This window comes from Corvus hawaiiensis, chromosome 4, assembly GCF_020740725.1.
Source record: "Corvus hawaiiensis isolate bCorHaw1 chromosome 4, bCorHaw1.pri.cur, whole genome shotgun sequence".
In the NCBI taxonomy this organism is placed as follows: Eukaryota; Metazoa; Chordata; class Aves; order Passeriformes; family Corvidae; genus Corvus; species Corvus hawaiiensis.
In genome coordinates, this window is record NC_063216.1 from 23002728 (window position 1) to 23014650 (window position 11923).

Consider the following 11923-nt stretch of genomic DNA (forward strand, 5'->3'; position numbering starts at 1 on the left):
TTGAAGTGACCAATTCATTCTACACAAAGCCAGATGATTTTGTGGCTGATTTCAGACTGATTTTCCAAAACTGTGCTGAATTTAATGAGGTTAGAAAAGTAGATACTTTATCAGGTTTTGTTGGTTTAGTTGCTTTCAGGAAAACTGTAATGGGGGTAGAACTTCCAACACAAGAATTTATTGTATTAAACTTGTTTTGATGATGAGACTGCAGTGAAAACATTGATCAGATTTGACACTGCTGTGGTCTGAGATGACTCTGCAGTGGAGATCTTTCCATGGAGGGGAGGAGGATGGTAACAAACATAGCTGAATGGCAGGACAGCAGGTAAAGAAAAGGACAGTTTTTTATCATGCAGGTTAATGGTGGGCATTATGATTTAAAAATTGGTTTCGTCCTCCTTGCCTCAGATCTTAAATTCAGTGGGATTTTCATTCTGGGAGCTCTGTACTCACCCTTATGATTTCAAGCTGCATGTTGAGTGATTATTATCCCCTACTGCACATAAGGGAACACGTGGTGAAATAGGGATGCAGGTTCTGAGTGGACCACAAAATGAGAGAGAATTACAGTGGAATAAAGGCTTCTCCAAGTGGCCTCCATGGGGTTCTCATCCAGTCATCCTTGATAGCCAGGAGTTATTCCCACCACAGTGATCTCCACTTCAGGAAACTAAAAGCTCTGGTGGCTGTGGATGGCTTTAGGACTGCCTAGTCTTCCACATTATAGTCATTGTCTACTGAGTAATATTTTCACTGTTACTAAAAAGATCTGTAAGCTAGAGAAGTTTCTAACACCCTGAGGGTATATCTATGTGTTTCACAGCGTAACACAACTTCTGTCCCCCTGCCCCCACCCCAGTCAGGATTTAAGAGTTCTTCTTAGAATCTCTTTACATAGCTTTCAGAACCCAGGCAGGGTGGCTTTTGTGAGTGGCTTCTGTGGTCACCTGTCAGAGAAAAAAATCATTGGGGGGTGTTGAAAGATCTGCCCTCGCTCTCTGTTTTGCAGACTCGTGCTCTTTGGGACCCTGTGTTCTGTAGCCATTCTTGCTGCTGATTGATGTTTTTTTGTCGTTTGTACCTAAAAGTCCTAGTGTGACCTGAGTACAAAGCTATTTCATGATGCACTGATGATGTTAATTCACCCAACAGCCTGACTCAGAAGTGGCTGATGCCGGCATGAAACTCGAAGCCTACTTTGAAGATCTTCTAAGGAACCTTTATCCTGAGAGAAAGTTCCCTGTACAGCCAAGCAGCCAGAGTGAAAAAGAGAATCCAGAACTTACTGATGACTCAGATGATGACTTTGTACAGCCCCGGAAAAAACGCCTCAAAGGAGAAGACCGTCAGTTGCTTAAATGAGCCCCATGTGTTACGACAGGAAGTTTTTTTAAAACTGAGAATATTTATCACTGTTCTCACTGTTTTGACTTGTAGGTTTGTGAATATTTACTAGACTTTCTACCCCATCTGAAACACAAATCTAATGGAGATCAAGGCATGTGAAGAGCTTCTCTGAAGTTCAAACCTTTCATCTCTTTTCTGGAGCAGCTCAGAAATTGCCATTTGTGTGGGGTGACAACTGTTTAACTTTGCTTTGAAGAAGAAGTTTGTATAGAATTGAACCTCAAAACATGACATGGGTTCAACATGTGGCTGAGGTTGAAGAAAATGTGATCTCACCAGATTTTTAATTTTACCAAAGGCATGTGGCTGGCCATAATTTGATCTCTCTGTACTGTATTCAACACAAACCATGAAAAAAGATGGTATAATGTTACTGTCCTGCAATACTGATTGGTATAATGAAAGTGTAGTTGCTCCCAAAGAAGTTATTGGGAATTTTAAAATGTAAGGCAGAGGGTATTAAAAATAACTTTAAAAAAAAGGAAGAAGAGGAATTTGTTTGAGAGTTTCTAATGGAGTAAGTGAAGGACAGAATACTTTGGTTTGCACCATTTTTCTTACCACCAGCAGGAAACAATGGTATTTCTGTACTATTTTGTTTAACAGGTGTCTCAAGTGTGATGATCGGAAAATCTTGAGTGGAAAAATGTTTGTTTGCAAAACCAGTCATTTTTGTGTATTTTTAAAGAGGGGAGAAAAAGCATCCTTTCTGTCCACAATCCCTTGTTCTTTTTCCGTATTTCTAAATCTGTCATTGTCAGAATGCAACCAGCATTCACCTGGGAGTACACAAGTTTGAAGAGAAAGAAGGCTCTTCAGCCCTTCATTGATCCTGGTTAAGATCACCACAAAATGAGGATGAAGTACCTTATTTTGTTTGGTCTACTTTCCAGAAGCTCTGACAACAACATTAGGATTGCTTCTGCCCTCAGAGGCTGCAGAGTTAGAGCAGTACTTGTCTGTGGTTGCCCTAGCTATTGTTTTTTAGTCTTCATTTATGTCATCTTAAATGAAAACTCAGTGTTTGGGAGAGCAGACAGCCATTTGGATTAATTGAGCTCTGACTGTGCCAGAATTCTGCAGTTTGACTTGTGAAGACACTTGAGCGTACCCAAGCCTGCTTCTGCCTGGCTCTGTAGCCCTGGTGTGGTGCATAGAGCATGGAAGAGACTGGATCCAAGTGCTGCTTGTGCCTCTCTGCTGCGTGCGTGTGGAATGAGAAAAAGGCCTGGCTTTGCCTCTCACCCGATGAGATCGTGCCTGTCTTTGTCGTAGGGTGGCACTGCACACTAAAACAGAGTGGCCACTCCACAGGGGCCACAGGCCACCGGCGAACAGCCGCAGCACGCCAGCCCGGCGCCCCCGAGCTGCAACGTACTTGCTGGGAGCCTCGAAATCCTCCTGCCTGCCAAAAGCCTGGCCCCAGCACGGTCTGCAGCCAAACCTCGGCGCTGAACATCACCTCGCACACCTGCCGGGGTGCGTTGGTTCAGCGCAACCTGGTTTTATTCGTGGGGGCGGGGGAAGCCACGCGGCGGCTTCTGAGAGAAGCTGCTCGAAGCCTCTGCTATGTCCAGCAGGGCCAATCTCTGACAGCTCTGAAGATAGACGTGCTGCTGGCCCAATTAGAGAAGTTGGTAGTGCCTCTGTGATGACTTATTTAAGGCAGGGAAAAAAACTGCGCTCAGTTCTTCCGAGGCGCGGGGAGGTGCTGCGGCCGGGGTTATCCCGGCGCCGCAAGAGGCCCTGTGGGCAGCGCGGCCCATGTAGCCGCCACCGTCTTAGCATGGCTTAGTGGCTTTTAGCCAGCTGTACTGCGAGCAGAAGGGCAGAGGCAGGGGCTTGTTCTTTGCAGCATTCTGCATAAAGAGAGGTGCTGAATGGTGCCAGGGCTGCGGCAGCTGACACCGCCTGCTGCATGGTGGCGGCGGGGCTGGTGGCGCAAGCATGGCGAGCAATTCCCCGACACGGAATCCAGACAAGAGCACATTCTCAGCGCTGCAAACTCCTACAAGTCTTTGAACTGGTGGAACTTGGTGACAATGCTACTTACGAGCAGGAATTTTTTCTTCCAAGTCAGAGAAAAGGAAAGGTGGAGACACGTGAGGAGAACCGAGATGGTGGCACTGAAGTCAGTAAAGAAAGAGGGAGAGGAAGTGCTGCAAGCGCCGGAGCCGAAATTTTCTTCGGCGAGCTGTCGTAAAAGACTATGGGTAAGTAAGCTGTCCCCCCGCAGCTCCTTGAGTCCACGAGAGACGTAGGGGTTCACTTGCGTGACAGAGCAAGTGGACGCCAAGAGGAGCTATGAAAACCTTCACTCATGTAAATGAGTGACTCACGGGCAGCAGTTTTTCCTAGCCGGAGAAGAGGAGGAGGTGTTTTGCCTGTTTTGCCCGTGAGAAGGACTCCCATTTCAGCAGGTTGGGCGGGGCTGCTGCTTGTGAGAAGAGAACCAAGTTGTAGAAGTTCACAGAGAACTGTCTCCCATGGAGGGGGGACTCCACAGTACAGTGGAAGAAAGACTCTTCTTTCTCTGAATGAACAGAAGAAATTAGAAGTGACAAACAGATTAAAAACTGCATGCTTTCTCTCCCTGCGTTGTTAGTGGGAAAGAGGCAGGGGCTGGGAAGAAGAAAGTGTTCTAAAAGTCATCAGTGAGCAGTGTGGGGCCTCAGTCAGGGCCCTGTTCAGGGTGTGGTGGTCTTCTCTGCAGCCTTTGTCATAGAGTTTTGCTATAATAGGCAGAAGTTCTTCATGAAGATGTTTAAGTCACAAGCTATAACATTTCAGTCTCTGACAAGTGTAAGGTACGGCAAGCGGCTTTGGTGTATGGTGTAAGAGACAATGTGCCACCAAAGCCTGGCCTGATATAAGAAGGGACTTTGAGTCACTGGGGAGGTGAGTGATTTTGCAGAGAATTTGGGAGAGTAAGAGCCCACAGGCAGCAGGAGCAGGTGCTGGAGAGGTGGCTGAGTGGGCCCTCCCAGGAATTGGTTAGAAAGGCATCTCAGGTATAGAAAAGATATGAAAGCAGGGGTAAAGAAAAGGTAGAGGTACAGGCAAGGATAATGGCACCGTGTTTACAGCCCCTGATGGGAGAAAGTGCAGGGAGCCCCAGGACCAAAGGGAAGGGGGTGACCACCAGGACAGCGACTGGGAAGGAATCAGTGTGCCATTTGTAAAAAAAACCAGTAGAAACTGATTGTTAAGGGTGTCAGGATCTGCTATCGTACTGGGGGCTCACCACACTGGAGCCCTTGCTGAAGCAAGAAGTGTGTTTCCTAGCAGACATGGGGACTTCTCTCTCTGATTGGAATTTTATGCCAAAGGGGGAACAATTGTTCAAATATTCTGATAAGTGGGAAAGATGAACAGGTGCATTTTATTCAAGCACTACTGGTGAATGTGTGTGTGTGTACGCGAATTATTGCTGTGTGTTTTATCTTCATAGCTGCCTTTGGCCATTCCCTTCAGACGCATTGTACAGGGTTGGGAGAGGCCAGGAAGAATGAGGCTTGAACAGTGAGCAGGCTTGTGTCCACGGAGTTGTTTTATACTTCTTCTCTGTGTAACGAAAGTGTCTTGGGGTGACTTTATGATGTGTATCCCCTATCACTGCTCTATGCCCACAAATTAATTTTGTGCTTTTCTGTGCCTTTAAACTGAGCCTGAGAGGGGGAAGAGGAAAAATACTGAGTGAGCTTTCCAAAGCAGTTGTTCAAGGACACACATACATGCTCCTCGGCGTCCTGCTGAGGTGAGAGGAGCAGGGGAAGCACCCTGCTTGCTTTCCAGCCAGCTTTCAGCTCCTCTTCTCCGGAGGGAGGGAGAGAGAGTTGAACTTTATTTTCCTGGGATTTCGGTTTTTCCCTTCTTCTCTTCTGGACTGTTTCAACATCAGAACACATTGGGAGAATTTTCCACCGAGACCCCGGAGGTGGGCCTACATTGACCCAGCTCCGAGGAGGAGGCGAGAGACCACACCTACAGAAGGCCTCTGAAATCCTCCTACGTTTCTCTCCACAGCTCCGAGGTTTTATTATTCAGCATTATTATCCTTTTCCTGTGTGTTTGATAAATAAAGAGGTTTTTTATCTCTTTCATTTTTCTCCAAGGAAAGTTTCTTTTTGCCTGAACTGGGTGGGGAGGGTTGGTTGTAACCTGCCTGCTATCAGAGGATATTTTTCTCCACATTTGTCTGATCCCAAAGCCATCGCTTTGGGGTTTTTTAACCCAGTCTAAGGCTCTGTAGTGACTGTGTGCAGCAAAACTGAAGGGCTGCCATGAGCCAGGGGAGTTCTCTGGCTTGCTCAGATCCTGCTGCTGGGGAGCCAGCTCCAAGAGAAGAAGATGAATGGAGGGACCAGGCTGGGACGGAAGCTGTGGAGAGTCTGCTTCACATCCCTCCCTGCCCCTGCCAGCCTGGTTCTGATGTGCTGCTGTGGGGTGCTGCAGGCTGTTCCCCCCTGAGAGCTGAGGGTGCAGACCCTCAGGGGTTGCTTGAGGTCACAGGAATTACTTGAGGTCATTGGTGTGTCTAGTAGGGGTTACTTGAGGTCATTTGGGGTCACTTGAGGTCATTTGGGGGTCACTTGAGGTCATTTGGGGGTCACTCAAGGTCATTTGGGGTCGCTTGAGGTCATTTAGGGTCACTTGAGGTCATTTGGGGGTCACTCGAGGTCATTTAGAGTTACTTGAGTTCATTTGGAATCACTTGCAGTCATCTGAGGTTACTTGAGGTCATTTGGACTCCTTGATGGGGTCATTTGAGGTCATTTGGGAGTCACTCAAGGTCATTTGGGGGTCACTCGAGGTCATTTGGGGTTACTTGAGGTCATTTGGAATCATTTGCAGTCATTTGGGGTTACTTGAGGTCACTCGAGTCCCTGATGGGGTCACTTGAGGTCATTTGGGGGTCACTTGAGGTAATCTGGGGTTACTTGAGGTCATTTGGGGGTCAGTTGAGGTCATCTGGGGTTACTTGAGGTCATTTGGGGTCACTTGAGGTCATTTGGGGTTACTTGAGGTCATTGGAGCCCCTGATGGGGTCACTTGAGGTCATTTGGGGGTCACTCAAGGTCATCTGGGGTTACTTGAGGTCATTTGGGGTCACTTGAGGTCATTTGGGGGTCACTCAAGGTCATTTAGGGTTACTTGAGTTCATTTGGAATCACTTGCGGTCATCTGAGGTTACTTGAGGTCATTGGACTCCTTGATGGGGTCACTTGAGGTCATTTGGGGGTCACTCAAGGTCATTTAGGGTTACTTGAGTTCATTTGGAATCAGTTGCAGTCCTCTGCGGTTACTTGAGGTCACTCGAGTCCCTGATGGGGTCACTTGAGGTCATTTGGGGGTCACTCAAGGTCATTTAGGGTTACTTGAGTTCATTTGGAATCACTTGTGGTCATCTGAGGTTACTTGAGGTCATTTGGACTCCTTGATGGAGTCACTTGAGGTCATTTGGGGGTCACTCAAGGTCATTTGGGGGTCACTTGAGGTCATTTGGGGGTCACTCAAGGTCATTTAGGGTTACTTGAGTTCATTTGGAATCACTTGTGGTCCTCTGAGGTTACTTGAGGTCATTGGACTCCTTGATGGAGTCACTTGAGGTCATTTGGGGGTCACTCAAGGTCATTTGGGGGTCACTCGAGGTCATTTGGGGTTACTCAAGGTCATTTGGGGTTACTTGAGTTCATTTGGAATCACTTGTGGTCCTCTGAGGTTACTTGAGGTCATTGGACTCCTTGATGGAGTCACTTGAGGTCATTTGGGGGTCACTCAAGGTCATTTGGGGGTCACTCGAGGTCATTTGGGGGTCACTCGAGGTCATTTGGGGTTACTCAAGGTCATTTAGGGTTACTTGAGTTCACTTGGAATCACTTGCGGTCATCTGAGGTTACTTGAGGTCATTGGACTCCTTGATGGAGTCACTTGAGGTCATTTGGGAGTCACTCAAGGTCATTTGGGGGTCACTCGAGGTCATTTGGGGTCACTCAAGGTCATTTACAGTTACTTGAGTTCATTTGGAATCACTTGCAGTCCTCTGAGGTTACTTGAGGTCATTGGACTCCTTGATGGGGTCACTTGAGGTCATTTGGGGGGTCACTCAAGGTCATTTGGGGTTACTTGCAGTCATTTGGGGTTACTTGAGGTCATTTGGACTCCTTGATGTGGTCACTTGAGGTCATTTGGGGGTCACTCGAGGTCATTTGGGGGTCACTCGAGGTCATTTGGGGTTACTCAAGGTCATTTAGGGTTACTTGAGTTCACTTGGAATCACTTGCGGTCATCTGAGGTTACTTGAGGTCATTGGACTCCTTGATGGAGTCACTTGAGGTCATTTGGGAGTCACTCAAGGTCATTTGGGGGTCACTCGAGGTCATTTGGGGTCACTCAAGGTCATTTAGGGTTACTTGAGTTCACTTGGAATCACTTGCGGTCATCTGAGGTTACTTGAGGTCATTGGACTCCTTGATGGAGTCACTTGAGGTCATTTGGGAGTCACTCAAGGTCATTTGGGGGTCACTCGAGGTCATTTGGGGTCACTCAAGGTCATTTACAGTTACTTGAGTTCACTTGGAATCACTTGCAGTCCTCTGAGGTTACTTGAGGTCATTGGACTCCTTGATGGGGTCACTTGAGGTCATTTGGGGGTCACTCAAGGTCATTTGGGGGTCACTCGAGGTCATTTGGGGTTACTTGAGGTCATTTGGAATCATTTGCAGTCATTTGGGGTTACTTGAGGTCACTTGCAGTCCGTGATGGGGTCACTTGAGGTCATTTGGGGGTCACTCAAGGTCATTTGGGGGTCACTCAAGGTCATTTGGGGTTACTTGCAGTCATTTGGGCTTACTTGAGGTCATTTGGACTCCTTGATGGGGTTACTTGAGGTCATTTGGGGGTCACTTGAGGTCATTTGGGGGTCACTCAAGGTCATTTAGGGTTACTTGAGTTCATTTGGAATCACTTGCAGTCATCTGAGGTTACTTGAGGTCATTGGACTCCTTGATGGGGTCACTTGAGGTCATTTGGGGGTCACTCAAGGTCATTTGGGGGTCACTCGAGGCCATTTGGGGTTACTCAAGGTCATTTAGGGTTACTTGAGTTCATTTGGAATCACTTGCAGTCATCTGAGGTTACTTGAGGTCATTGGACTCCTTGATGGAGTCACTTGAGGTCATTTGGGGGTCACTCAAGGTCATTTGGGGGTCACTCGAGGTCATTTGGGGTTACTTGAGGTCACTTGAGTCCCTGATGGCGTCACTCAAGGTAATTTGGGGGTCATTCAAGGTCATTTAGGGTTACTTGAGTTCATTTGGAATCACTTGCAGTCCTCTGAGATTACTTGAGGTCATTGGACTCCTTGATGGGGTCACTTGAGGTCATTTGGGGGTCATTTAGGGTTACTTGAGGTCATTTGGGGTCACTTGAGGTCATTTAGGGTTACTTGAGGTCATTTGGAATAATTTGCGGTCATTTGGGGTTACTTGAGGTCACTCGAGTCCCTGATGGGGTCACTTGAGGTCATTTGGGGGTCACTTGAGGTCATTTGGGGGTCACTCAAGGTCATTTAGGGTTACTTGAGTTCATTTGGAATCACTTGTGGTCATTTGGGGTTACTTGAGGTCATTTGGACTCCTTGATGGAGTCACTTGAGGTCATTTGAGGTTACTTGAGGTCATTTGGGGGTTACTTGAGGTCATTTGGAATCATTTGAGGTTATCTGGGGTTACTTGAGGTCATTTGGGGTTACTTGAGTTCATCTGGGGTTACTTGAGGTCATTTGGAATTGCTTGAGGGCATTGGAGTCCCTTGGGATCACTAACCCTACCCCTAGTCCTAACCCCAACCCTATCTCCAGGCGCAGCCCTACACACAGCATTGGGCTGAGTCGAGTTCCAGCCATGGAAGCACGAAGGCCGCACAGTTGTTGCAGTGCCGCGCTCCCCTTGGCATTCCTTTCACAGTGCCAGTGGCCCTGGAGCTCTATGCTTGGTGGTGTTCTGAACCCTAACCTCAGGTGTAACCTTAAATACACTCTGTTGTGTTTGCAGCAGGCCGTTGACGTGACTTCTGAGCATGTGGGGGAGTTTTAGGCTACTCAGTGTTTTTCTTTTTTTTTTTTGTGGGTTTCTGTTTGTTGTTGTTGTTTTTTGGGTGTTTTTGTATATTGCTGTGTTGCAGGTTTGGTTCTGTAACCAGGCAGAAACACCAATTTAGTGTAGTGGTTTGGTCCAAGATACTCATTACTGCTTATCTTCTGTGAGATAAGAATTAGGAGAAACGCAAAGCAGGCACCAAACTTGAAAGAATATAAAGAAGTTTATTAACAGACCTAAAAGAGGAAAAAAAATTATACCATACCTTCAGAACACTTCTCCCCCCACCTTCCTCCCTTCTCCCACTGACAATGTAAAAAGACAACCCTTGAGATGTTCAGTCTGTTTACCACTTCCACAATAACCTTGTTCAGTCCATTTAGAAAGAGAAGTCTCTTCTTGCTCGTGCTATGAAAACATTATCACAACGAGACAGCCGCCCACTTCCAAATATTGTTCAGTCCATTTAGGAAGAGGAGTCTCTCTGCTCGCATGCGAGTCCCTTCCCCTGACTTGCAGCTTTTCCCTTTCGAGGGTCCACTCTTGAAGTTTTTGGGGTACAATTTTAAGGTTGAGCCGTTCAGAAACAAAAGTTCTCTTCACCCATCTCTGGGAGCATTTCGTCTCTAAGAACAGAGGCCCTCCTCCTTCCCTGGGAGCAAAGGGTCTTCCTCATCTTCATCTTTAGGACTATCTCTAGGAGCATCTCTAGGAACTGAGGTTTCTCCTTTCCCATTTGGAGCAAAAGTCCTCATTGTTTCCATCTCTCCCTGTTCAAACTTCTCATGAAATTACAGCTGCGTCAGCATCTGCCTATCTCAGCGCAGGTGCTTTTGCTTACGAGTTGAACACTCCACCCCCCCATATCTTCATGAAATTACAACGGGATACTCTGATATATCGTAGCTTCACAACAGCTTTCAGCTTTAAGCATCTCCTCTTTCTCCTCCCTCAGGTTTTCAGCTCTTCATGTCACTAAAAGGGTTAATCTCACCTCGGCCTTGCAGCTGGAATGTGGCTTATCACAGTGGAGGGGGGGGGAGCTGAGCCACTCCAGCTGCCCACAGCCCTGCTGGGGGGGGGTTCCACGGCTGGAACAGGCCCATGGCTCCAGGATGGCCGTGGCCCGGCCTGGCCCCCGCACGGGCCCCGCAGCCACCTGTCCCAGCGCTGGAAACGAGAGAAAGCCTGTGCCTCAGGGTTTCTATTCTTAAGTGTGTATCACAGAGGCGGTCACAACTTTTAAGTGGCTTAAAGAATTGTCCATATTCAAACTGGCCAGCTGATAGGTTCTGTCAGGTCACAGAGGAAGCTGTAAGCACCCCTCTGCAGAACATCCCTTCCAGGACTATGCTTGCTAACCTATGACATTCTCCACCCCTCACCTCTGTGAAGACACATTTAAGAATTATTATCAAAATTACATTCAACTTCCACCCCTCGACAGTTCAGTACAGTTTCAATGTAAGTTTCTCACTATCATTCTACTTAACTTACGACTTAATACTTGCTTTGCCCAGTATTTCTTCTTATCCCACAGAAGATAAACAGTAATGAGTATTTTGGACCAAACCACTACACTAAATTGGTGTTTCTGCCTGGTTACAGAACCAAACCCGCTACATGCTGTCGTCATCGTTGCTTGGTTTGTTTGGTTTTGTAATGGCAAGTTTTTACTACCTGAAGAGAGCTGCTTGCGAGTGATACCATCCCAGAGTACCAGAAAAGAGTGAAGAGAGCTTAAGGAGCAGAACAGAATGGTGAGGGAGACCATTCCAGCAACACTGGGGTGGTCAGTGCATGCCACAGTAGCGGAGATTTAAAAAAATAAAGCAGCACTGCCACTGCAGCATTTGAACTCTGAAAAGTCCAGCTTCACACTCAAGCTGTTCTCCCAGAGGAAAACACTCTTGCGGTCCAGTTACTTTGCTGTGTGCTGTGAAAACTCTCTCTTGAAAGAATCCCCTGGGAAAAAAAACCTGACTCACCTTCCACCTGGTGGTTTTAAATATCACCCTGACAATCATCCGAAATCACCCCTGCAGTGAGGTTTGACATTCAGATTTTACTACTTCCGTGCAGGTGGTGTTTTAAGGTTGAGCCGTTCAGAAACAAAAGTTCTCTTCACCCATCTCTGGGAGCGTTTAATCTCTAAGAACAGAGGCCCTCCTCCTTCCCTGGGAGCAAAGAGTCTTCCTCATCTTCATCTTTAGGACTATCTCTAGGAGCATCTCTAGGAACTGAGGTTTCTCCTTTCCCATTTGGAGCAAAAGTCCTCATCGCTTCCATCTCTCCCTGTTCAACTTCTCATGAAATTACAGCTGCATCAGCATCTGCCTATCTCAGCGCAGGTGCTTTTGCTTACGAGTTGAACACTCCACCCCCCATATCTTCATGAAATTACAACAGGATAC

The 11923-nt window shown here is 47.2% G+C and overlaps 1 long non-coding RNA gene across 2 annotated transcripts; it reads left to right on the forward strand.

Annotated features, from left to right (window-relative positions):
- Window positions 1-5483, forward strand: LOC125325406. 2 transcript variants are annotated; one of them, XR_007203317.1, is made up of 3 exons: window positions 1-89; window positions 1156-3623; window positions 5312-5483. It is a non-coding gene; the product is annotated as an uncharacterized LOC125325406 (long non-coding RNA). The 2 variants fall into 2 exon arrangements; XR_007203316.1 differs by lacking the exon at window positions 5312-5483 and adding an exon at window positions 4862-5045.
- The last annotated feature ends 6440 nt before the right edge of the window (window positions 5484-11923 follow it).